The following is a 12,630-nucleotide window of genomic DNA, read 5'->3' as shown; positions in this document are numbered from 1 at the left end:
TGTCTTGCAATTTTTTCTACTGCGGTATTTTCTTCTTGAGTTCTTGAAAGCATAATGTTTTTTTTTCCTTTTGATGAGAAAACGTAATGTTTATGACCAATTAATTACAGAGTATGTTGCAAAGAAGTAATAATAACAAATAATATTCCTGCCTAAAAACTGTTTCTTTTTCTCAAAACAATTAATTTAGAACGTTGCAAGTTCTTAAATAGACACTAGTTGTTGCTCTAGAAGAAAAAAAAATACATGTTGTTACTCTGTTTAAATTAATTTGTAAATTGAAATGTTGCAAGTCGATATGGTATCGGTAATTATATTTAGGCACACTAAATTGATATTATTGTTGACACACTTTTTAATACAAGTGAGTCGTGGAAATATACGTTGGACTCATTTGTAATTATGTACAAGATAAGAGAAGTGAGTTAGCAATAGTGTAATTTTTGTGTGGCAAAGATGATATAAATATAGCAATGTGGCTAATTAGTCGCAGAGACATTTGTGTTCCTCAATGTTGTACAACAGCCAGAGACATTTTTGTTCCTCAATGTTGTACAACAGCAAAAGCTCTGCAGTCAAAAGAGAACTTCAGCAATCCTCCTAACGAAAGTAATTTGGTTAAGTTGTCTTGATGTCAAATTTATTGTTTAACGATTTGCGATCAGTTGCAACATCTAGCTATTTTTCTTCTTTTTTTCGCATTGAAAATCAATTAATTGTTCCTATTAATTAACCTTTACTTAAAAGAACAAAATCAGATTAATTAGTCGTGAACTTGCAAAAATTAATTGCTTGAGACTTGCAATGTCATTATTAATTCAACGTTGAAGAATGCAGAAAGAAAACGGATTTAAGTATTTTAAACTTATTTGTACCGTAAAGTTTTGTTTAGGATGATATTAAATAATTCATTGTATAACATTGTTAACAAATCTGACGAAAAACCGTAGCCGGAAAACCCAGGAAAATTCATCTGCCATCGAGACCTGCCCTTGGCTTTGGGGGTTGGGGCAATCTGCTTGAAAATCATTCTTGGTCTCTTCCTTCTCAATTTCCGTTTATTCTATTTTGATGTTGAATTGTCACTGTGAAACACTTTAGTCACCATGGAAGATGCCTAATTGCATAGGGATCGAGTTTAGTCACTACGACACTTGGGTTTAGCCGGTGTAGTGATTGACTTTCGGATGTCTAGAGGATGTGGTGCGGCGACATGATTTTATCCTCTTATTTTGTTTATATTTAATAATTTTCAAGAATTGTCTTGGACTTTGGTTTGATTTGAGTTTGCTAGTTTGATTTCTCTCTATAGGAGAGTTGCTTCATTTAAATTATTTTTTTTGGGTGTGCTACCTCTTTTGGATCTAAGTGTAAAGGATGGAGCTGTTTGATTTGCTGGATTTACTTCATATGGTGTTCATGGATTGTGGGGGCGGTTAGATGATGTGATTGACCCATTGGCATCGTAGTCCATGTTCCAATTTATGGTTTGAGATTTTGTTCTCACATAATCTTCGTGTAACACGAAAATTAACGGTTTTATTGATTTGTGTAATCGTGCAGTTTTCGATGAGTTTGGACAAGTGCTTGAAGTATACTCATTACTTTACGATAAGTGATGCTTTATTGTAGTATTTTTATATCTAGTTTGCAAGGACTCTTTTGGGACCGAGTTCTTCATGATAAATATTTGTAAAGGCCTTTATCAATGAATGAAATATTGTGCTTTTCTTAAAATAAAATAAAAAGTATTTTAAACTTTTTCAAAATAAAGGGAACGACATGTCACAAATATACCGGTTTTTGTTGAAGACTGTAATTCCACATTGAAAACTTGATAGAATAAATTGCAATCATATTGAATGGTTTCACTCTTAATTGCATGATACTTTTTGTAATAAAATCCAACACATGTCGAGTTGTACAAGTGGTTAAGTTTGTGAAAATATCATTATGATTCGTGATCAAACTGAATACTTGCCAGGTTATGCAGGTGTTTAGTGCTCCTTTTGTGATTTGTGAAATCTTAATAGTTTTAGAGTATAGATAGGTCAGACTACAATTTGACATTGAATTTCTCATACATTTTTTAGTAGTATGGCTGTGTTCTTTTTCTTCCAAGCTTTGTACTATGTGCATTAGTTTCAAAAAATTTACCTTGATAAAAAAAAATGTTTCAAAATTTTTATTACTTATGCATGATCATTTTTAAAGTCCAACACTTCTGCACCATCAGTTGCAAAATTTTCTTCATTTTTGTAAAATCAGTTTCAAAATTTTCTGCACTTTTACAAGATCAGTTTCAAAATTTCAATACTTTTGCAATATTAGTTTCAAAGTTTTTAGCACTTATTGTTTCAAAATTCCAGCACTTCTGTAAGATAGTTATAAATTTTCAGCATTTCTGCAATATCACTTTCAAAAATTTTAGCACTTCACAACATTAGTTTCAAAATTTCAGCACTTTCCCAAGATTAGTTTCAATTTTTTTAGTACTCCTGCAAGATCAGTTTCAAATTTTCAACATTTCTGCAAGATTAGTTTAAAAAATTCTTGCATTTCTGCAATATCAGTTTCAAAATTCATTCATCGAAATCAATCAAAGCTTAAAAATCAATTTAAAAAAAAAAAAAAAGAGAATAAAAAAAAATCCTAATCGTTCTTAGAAAAGAAACCACTTATGAGTCTAAGGAATAATAGGAACAAGAAGAAGGAGAGGAGGGAAGAAGAAATAAGAGAGAAGAATAAGGAAGGACAAGGAGAGTGAGAAAAAGAGAGAGAAAGGTAGGAAGAACGAGGAGAAAGAAAGAGAGAGACGGGTAAGAAGAGAAGGAACATAGAGAGAAAATCACAAAGAAAAGGAAGGAGAGAGAGAGAACTAGTGCTAACGAAGAGATAGACTCATCTCTCAATTATACATGGGTAAAATTATAAACGTAAAAACAATTAAAAAACCAATAAGTCATGACATTATGCGACATGGATAAGTTTTGTCCCTCTTTAAGATCAATAAAAAATTTCGTCCTTCTCCAAAATATAGTCTTATAATTTGGATGTATGTGTAATTGTTCCTTAATCTAATTTACAAGGGAATTAAATTTAAATGATTATAATAGTTAACTACAATAGGGGCTTAATTGTATGACTATATTGTTTTAACTGTCAGCATGGCAGGAACAGCAATAGGGGCGAAAATTGCTATTATTAGGTTCAGATATAGTAATAGCCACAATAGTTTTAGGGACAAATATCTTATCCGCTCCTCCTGGAATTTAAAGGCGAAAATTAACAATAAATGCATCTAACAATAATTAACATATACAAATAAAACTACGTCTAATAATGAAGGAAAATAACACTTAATCCTCTATATATAAGGAAGAATACTACTTTAATTCATTCTCTTCTACCTTCATGAGTACCTTGTCTCTATAACTCTGTTTAGTTCAACTTTGGTAGTGCATAATATTGTTAGAGAGTAGAATTAATTCGGTTTCATTGTATCCCAAAAACAAATTAGCAGTTCCCTTTACACACAAGTAATGAGAACAAATATTATCAAAGAGTAATATTAGGTAAACCAATTTTTTAGATCAAATTTATAAACAATGTGATGTGTATAATGTACACAAACGTGTCTCGTAGCAAATAATGTACACAAACGTGTCTTGTAGCAACTCCCTTTCAATCTTTTCCTAGCCAAATAGCAATCCACTATACATTCAAGAAACATGTTAGGCTGAGTCCGGCTCAGTTGATCAATATTTTGAGAAATACTATGCTTCTTTGTTTCTTTTCGTTCTGGACACATTATTGCTTTCCAATCTAGGTTTTTCTTGATGTGCAAGGATTTGAGTTACTTATCTTTGTGGAGTCAGGACGTCCGGTCATTCTCGTTCTCACATCTAGTCATTTACGTAACATTGTCAAAATAACTTCGAATATCATTGTATTCAAAAGACATATTCCACACACGTAATGAGACCAAGTTATACATATGTATATGTGTGTGTATATCCAGGTCTAGTTGAGTCTAACTCTGTAACATCCCACATCGTCTAGGGGAGTGGATCATGTAAGCCTTATATGTATATTCTTATCTCTACCTAGCACGAGACATTTTGGAAGCTCACTGGCTTTGAGTTCTATCGAAACTCCGAAGTTAAGCGAGTTCGCAAGAGCAATCCCATGATGGGTGACCCACTGGGAAGTTGCTCGTGAGTTCCCAAAAAAAAAACCGTGAGGGCGTGGTCGGGGCCCAAAGCAGACAATATCGTGCTACGGCGGAGTCGAGCCCGGGATGTGGTGGGGGCCCAAGTCGGGATGTGACAATTTGGTATCAGAGCCAATCCCCTGACGAGGATGTCAAACCCCTAAGGAGGGTGGATTGTAACATCCCACATTGCCCATAGGAGTGGATCCTATAAGCCTTATATGTATATTCTCATTTCTACCTAGCACGAGGCCTTTTGGGAGCTTACTGACTTCAAGTTCCATCAAACCTCCGAAGTTAAGTAAGTTCGCGCGAGAGCAATCCCATGATGGGTGACCCACTGAGAACGTGAGAGCATAGTCGGGACCCAAAGCGGACAATATCGTGCTACGGTGGAGTCGAGCCCGGGATGTGGTGGGGGCCCGAACCGGGATGTGACAGACTCAATTCATGAAAGTTTGACAAAAGGGTAATGCTTGAGAGATTAAATTTTTAAACTAAATTTTGTAAACCAAATGATGTGGATGTTGATAATTGGATTATTACTTAATATTGATTAACTTGCTTTTTTTTTTTATTGATGACACATTATTTGTTTTGTAAATTCAGCTTAAAAATTATCTTCCTAACATTATCCTTGAGAAATTATTGTGTTCCTAGTTGCTTTTGGTTTTGACACATTATTGGTTTCCCATTTGGGTTTTTCTTGATGTGCAAGGATTTGAGTTACTTATTTTAGATGGTTTGGAATACGTATGGTCATCCATGTATACACCACATGCTTGTTCTCACATAATTATATCCACTAATATAATTCATGTGTGATGATATATGTGAGTTTTATGTCCAAGCCTTTATATCTGAATTCAAACTCAATAATGGCCATGATAGTGTACGCCCAACAGATCCTCTCCGGATCCTTTTGATGAGGATCCTATAGATCCGTGAATCGTGTCTGTTATCGTACATTATGCGATCAATTTTTATTAAGTATTATTTTTATTTAATTTTAAATAAAAATATTTTAAATAATTTATGACCGTACGATATATAATGAATGAACATAATTCACAGATTCCTAAGATCCTCACAAAGAGATCCAACGAGAATACGGATGGAGTGTACGCAACCAAATGTATGGATCATTAATTGAGCAATAATATATAAATTTGAGCAATAATATATAAATATAACACCAATTATTAAGTCCCAGCAAACCTACTGGTTTACCAGTTTTTGAAAAGAGTCAGTCAACCTTGTAATATTATATACAGATTTGTGACATTATTATTTTTTCATATCTGAATCGTCTATCTTTTAGAAAGTTATTTATAGATCATTTTTGTAAACAATTATACAAATTCAAAATCATTAAAACATTTATTTATAGTGAAGAAAATAGACAAATATAGTTCTACAAAGAAACATAAACCCTTAATCCAATGGTCATGGTTTCAGATTTGGGTATTTTTGGTAGACATGATATTGAAGAAAGACCTAAAAGATAGATGACTCAGATCATTGAAATACATTACGAAGTAGATCCTATAAAAACCATGTGTCAAAAATTATGTGAAAATAATGGTGTCACGGATAATAACAGTATACATGGATTTTTATATAACAAAATGTAATATGATGTAATCAATGTTATCTCTACGAAACTAAATTTTTATGTTACTTTCTTTTAGAGGTACTGTCGTCGAACAAAATTTATATCTTTGATTAATTAGCTAACACGAAAAGTGCAACTTTCCAAAAGATTTGCTTGACAAAGAAAAAACCATCTAAAGATTTTGTCTTCAATTAGCTAACAAACCAAAGACCCAGGCAATCAAGGCAATCGTCAAAATGATGGCGTGTTATGAACTACGCATATTATCGACGTCCTTCATGTATACTCGTTGATATCCGTTAGTTTTTCTCCAGTTTCAACCAACTAAAACATGTAGCTGTGCAGATAAGTGCCACCCTTGCTGCCATTAGAGCGAATGCATCTGTAAAACCCCACCAAGTGCAGACAGACAGACAAACTCTACCCAAGAAAAAGAAAGTCAAATATTTGGACTAAATGAATATTAGATCATGCTAGAAGAAATTCATGGATATTCCACGTAATAGTGAGATTCTATTTTTTTTTTAAATATAAAATATAAGTGACAAGATTAGGTAACGACTAAGCAACATAAATTGAAAAAACAAAACGTATCTCCACTCCACCAAATGACAATTAATAAACATTGCAACGAAGAACAAACATGTTAAAAAAATGAGTATAACTTTTCCATGGCCAGTTTCAACATAACCCTTTAAACGAATTCCAACACTTTAACATGACCTAAACATAATTACGCATACACAACCAACAAATAGAGAAAAGCCTAATTCGGCCACCAAATTGCATTGTCACCGTCGGAAAAAAACAAAATTTGATGGTGTTAATAGTTTAGGTGTCAAATTTATAGATACTGAAGTCTAAAAATGAGAAGGCATCGGCGGCACTTACTCAAATTTGTAAATTCTGAAATCTAAGAGTGAAAAACAAAAGTCTCCATTGTGAAGTGAGATAGGCATTGTCTAAAAGATGATGCCTAAGAGAAAATTTTGTGTAATGCCAAATTTGCAAAAAATAGGTGTAACACGACATATCTATACCAAAATCACATTTAAGAATGCTAGTAAATTTTGGGTAATGATAAATTCTCCAAAAATAGGTGTAACACGACATATCTATACCAAAATCACACTTAAGAATACTCTCCTATAGAGAGATCACTGTAGAACACAACAAAGTCATACAAAGTTCCTGGAAGTATCACAAACCCCACAAAACGTACAAATCTAAAATCTTTAAAAACATATTATCCGAAGTTGAATGTTTTTGTACTCATTTCCAGAATTGAGCAAAAACAAAAGAAAAGCAAAAGCAAAAGCATACAAGATACCCTAATTAGCACTACAAGACGTGACGGGAAAGCAAACAAGATCATCTTTGATTGGTAAATAACAAACGGAAAAGGATCTCTCCGGATCCAAACGAGAAGACAGTTGGAATTTCCAACAGTTGCCAGACTGGAAACTCAGCCCAATGGCTCGGTGGCGTCCACGTGGGGCCCACTTTCTGCAGTATGATGGCATCATGGCTGGCTCAAGGCACAGCAATTATTGCAAGGCAGTCCGACAGGCTGCTGCCCTTGATACAATTGCCCTTTTCTTTACTGGTGGAGATGAATTTGTAAAATTGAGGGCAAGTCAACCTAAATGTCCAAGCATTTAGAGAAACCAAAATTTCCGCTGATGCCTTTAGCTAATTTAGGTCATCACAAATAATCGAATTGTACTTGGCTCGACTCTTTTCCTGCTTGTGCCTAGGGGTGGGCACGGTGCGGTTCGGTGTAGTTTCAAGTGAAACCGCAACCAAAATCGAAACTTTTTACGGTGTGGTTCGGTGCGGTTTTGAAGCTAAAACCGAAATGAAATTAAACCGTTTGGTTCAATTCGGTGCGGTTTCAAACGGTTTCGGTTTGGTTTTTGAGAAAAAAATGTACAATTTAAAATATACATCTATTTATGTATAAGGCGGTCTTATTTTCCTCATATATTAATTAATGAATATGCAGCAAAAACAGCAACAACAATGCAGCAACAAATAGTGGCAAAACTGCAAAAAAAAAAAAAGAGGAAACATAAACTCTGGCAACATCTAGATGTCAATCTTTTTCAAATTAAGGGATTAGACTTAATTGAGAATCCCATGGAAAGAGGAAAGAAACATAAAATTTGGCAGCATCAGTCACTCCATATCGTCTAATATCTATATGCAGCATCAGTCGTATGCAACATCATTATGTAGCATCAGTTATATGCAGCATCAATCATCCCATATCGTCTAATACTGCAGCATCAGTCACCTTATATCGTGTAATATCCATATGCACCATCATATGCAGCATCAGTAAGCAACATTAGTCGGCATCAGTCATATGTAGCATCAGTCACCCCATATCGTCTAATACTGTAGCAAAACTGCAGCAAAAAAAGCAGCTAACATGTACCAAACTTGTACCAAAACTGCAACAAATGACAACTACTAAAATTGAGACAACATCCAATGCATAGTCACCCACACTGCTCTGTTTTGGGCAATAATTACATTTAGCTCTCCTAAGTTTTACTTCGGCCAAATATTTCTCCCCCTTTTCATTAATTTTCGATTGTTTTTTCGTCACACAATATGTTGTAAAATGATCCCAAACCCAACTACGTTTTCTTGAATCAAAGTTACTTACTTTTTCATCTTCGCCCTCAGATTCTTCGCCGTCATTTTCAGGGTCACCTTCAACATCTATTTCATTTTTCGAGTCAATTTCTATTGCCTCGTCCTCTGGCTTCTCAGGGGAGTCCCCCGTAGAAGAGTGACCAATCCCACTATGCTTGCTGCAATTCTTCATATCTTGATTGAAATAAAATACGAAATGCTCATTATCTTAAAGGAATGGAATGCACAATCTACAACACACAACACAAGCATTAAAGAAAACCTCTCTGACCATATGTAATTATGCCATTTTATTTCAACCCTAGTTGGGGCAGTTCAGTTCAACTTTAACCTATCAATTTGGTACCCTAATATTAATAGTAATTAATAAAGTAATGTCCTAACTTTGATTAATATTAATACTTACTAAAGTAATGTCCTAACTTTGAATTTCAATGCCATGATATTAATGAGTTTGTTTTGTTAGATTGGCATGTGGAATTTAACCATTAATTGAAAGACGACTTTCAAGCCTCTTGCATAAAATGACTTTAAATTTAATCCACCAGTTTTCTGCTACAACTTAGAACTACACCTGACTACTGACTAGAGAACAACAAAACAAAAAATCAATGAAAACAGAACAAAAGAACTCATACGCAACAATGCTCCAAAACAAGAAAGAACAAAAGAACAATGAAAATAGAAAATCAATAATAGATGATTTACAAAACAAGAAAGAAAGAGAGGAAAAAGTTCTTGAGTGGAATAAGTTGCTTAACTTCAGAGTTTTCATTGTCCTATGAGTAAGAAAAATTGCATTCATGAAAATTCTTGATTTTGCTATCAATATATAATGTGGTATGCAGAATACTCGAAGAAAGTGCTCCCAGTTCCCCTTTTGAATCTTTGATTCAAACGAACCCTAACTATAAAATTAATTTAATTACAAATTATTAACTAAACTTACTAATACAAGTTCCAAGTTCTTACCATATTAGCTGGAACGAAGAGCAGGTGAATGATTTGTCAAGTCTGTTTTGCAAAGCTTTTGATTTGCAGAATACAGGGCTTGCAGATGAATGGGATCTGGGGATGCAAGCGGTGAGGTCGCAGAGATGCAAGCAGCCAGGTCGCACATAATGAGTTTAGGGCACTAATGTCGACTGTGAAAGTGATGGAGATGGGTTTTGACTTTTGAGAGAGATGAAGATGAGTTTTAAGGAAAAGATGAAGATGAGTTTCAGCATTCAGGACTCGAAGTGAAAAATTGGATGATAGTCCAGTAACCTAGTTGAAAACATAACATGCGGTTTCAATTTCGGTTTCGGTTTCGATGTGGTTTTGAAAACCAAAAACTGAAACCAAATTGTTTTCTTTGCCACGGTTTGGTTTCGAAACCGAAACCTTTTCAAAACCACAAAACCAAACCGTTTGGTGCTGTTCGATTCAATTCGTGTTTTGGTTTCAGTTTTTGGTTCCAAGTGCCCACCCTACTTGTGCCCAACGAGAATTTTTTCATTGTGATCGAAACACAGATGGTACATCACGTGTTTTTATATATGTGGTGGAAAATTTTATTTTTTAAGTTAACTTTTTATCACACATATCCAATCATTTGTGTAGTAACACGTGGTATACCACTTCGTGTACCGGTCACACTGAAAAATCTCTCGTGCCCAACTTATCCTTTACTGATTGCCCTAGACGCTTTTCTATTTATGATTCTTCTCTTCATAAAACATAATTGAATCTCATATTTTACCAAACTATGAAACTAAAATGAAAAGAATAATAATTTCACGGCCCTCTGTTACGACACTCAGATAAAAAAATAAAAATAAAAAATAAAAACGAAGTTTCATTAAAATCTTGTACTAGTTTATAATCTTATTAACTATATATGATCCAACTCTCAAGGTACATATAGATTAAAAAAAAGAGAGAAGGTTATTTTGGCCGGGACCATACGCTTTTATTTTTTGGGTGGGATATACTTGTATGTATGCTTGATTCGCATCATCGCATCAAAAACGTGCACCATTTTTCAAATCCGCGTTGATCCACGACTTAAATACTGGGCCTAAATACTGACACTTGCGTCTCCTTCCATAACATTCATTCATGCTCTTTGTGTTTGTGTAGAAGACAAATAATTTATGGCGAAACCGAAATTGCCCGTACCCTTTGGTATTATTCGATTAAAAGTTAGATTCCCTCAACAAACGAGTAACAGATAAACCTGAATTCTCCGCCACACATCAACTCCTTCGCTCAATGAAATTTGATTGATATTTTAACTGAAATATGACTTTAGCTCTAAAATTTTAATTTTCTCAATGAAATTTGATTGATATTTTAACTGAAAATATGACTTTAGCCCTAAAAATTTAATTTTCTCTACATAAAACCTTAGATAAGTTTTTTTCTTGAATAAAACCATTGACTAGATTTCATATCAGCAAATTCATTAATTATGTTTGACTTCACACATTAAAAAAAATTCGGATGCCTAAAATACCCCTATTTGAATATTTTTATTTTTTTATAAACCCTATTTGAATGTTTGATATATAATTAATGTCATGCAGATGGATGATAAGAGAGAATTAATGATTTTACAAAAAAAAAAACAATAATGTTATAAATTCATTGCCTAATATATAATAACATAAAACATGTCTAATATATGTTATTATACATGCTTAATTAAGTCAATAAAATTATATTTTACATATTAATGTAGGTAAATTATTTCTCTCTCTCTCTCTCTCTCACACACACACATATATAAATGCCTGATTTATGTAAAATTCATGCAAAATAATTTCCCTACCCAAAAAAAAAAAACATTTGATTCAAACAGTGCACCCACTATTAAAATTTTTAAATGTTAGATTGCTTAAAAAAAATAATAATATACCCAGTGTATGTAAAATACATGAAAAATAATTTACCTACATAATAACAAACCCATATATGCAAAATAAAGTACCTATTATTTAATTTTTATGAAAATTGTGTACTTATTGTGTAATTTAAAAAAAATTACATATTGTTTATTTTTTATTATGAAAATAATGTAACTATTGTTTAGTTTTTACAAGAAACAATGTATCTACTAGTTTATTTTTACCTTTTTTTTAAAAAAAAAATTTCACAAGTTAATGTACCTACTTTTTCAATAGAATGTATATTGAACTAATTAGATTTGGATTAGGCGATTTCACATAAAAGAAGAAAAGAACTTCCCTATTTTTTTAAATTAAAAGCAGAAAAAACTTGAACTAATTGAATGTTGTTGACAAACAAAAGACAATAAATTAAAAGTCTACAAAAAAAAAAAACCGTAATAGTCATATTAATGTTGGTGGCATTAGGGGTGGGTTCGGTTTAAATCGGTTCGGTTTTTTGCCAAAACTGAAACGAAACTGAAATTTTGGTTCAGTTCATTTTTTTTGTTCGGTTTTTTTCCGGTTCGGTTTTTTCCGGTTTGGTTTCGGTTCGGTTTCGGTTTTTTGTTTTTTTTTTCAAAAAATGAAAAACATTCAAATTTTAAATTTTAACATATGCAACACAATCATAACATAAGCATTCTAACTAGAATCAAAGACAATGAAAATAAACATTTAAAGTTGAACTAAAATCATCAATCAAGTCTTCCAAAGTCCAAACTAACAACCTCACAACACAAAAATCGTACAAATGACTTAGAAAAGTTAAATTGTATGATGTTGTTCAAAGATTAGGGTTGTTTGCTTGTAACTGCATGTTGACAACTTAATTAGTAAAAGTAATGCGTGGGTGGATTTATTTAGTGTGTGTTGGATTCTTTTCCATCACAAATTACCCAAGTAATCTACCCGAAATAAATGTTTATGGATTCTGTTACATGTTATATGAGAGTAGATTTGGAAAAGAAAGCTGGGGCAGAAGTAGACAGTGCTATGGAGATGGATGTAGATACTTCAGGAGGAGGTTTGGTTCCGGAACCTTATATAGGGGAGAAATAATAGGTTAGGGTTTAGAGTTTTTATAGGCATTTTTTTTAAATATTTTGAGCTTAAAGTTTGGCAATACATTGGGTTTAGCACATTTTAACTTACAAATTGGGTTTAGAAAATAATACCCAAAACAAATAATTAAATAAAAAAATTAA

Source organism: Malus sylvestris, chromosome 5 (assembly GCF_916048215.2).
Source record: "Malus sylvestris chromosome 5, drMalSylv7.2, whole genome shotgun sequence".
Classification (NCBI taxonomy): domain Eukaryota; kingdom Viridiplantae; phylum Streptophyta; class Magnoliopsida; order Rosales; family Rosaceae; genus Malus; species Malus sylvestris.
The sequence above is the reverse complement of the archived record's forward strand: the minus strand, read 5'-3'. Positions refer to the sequence as shown.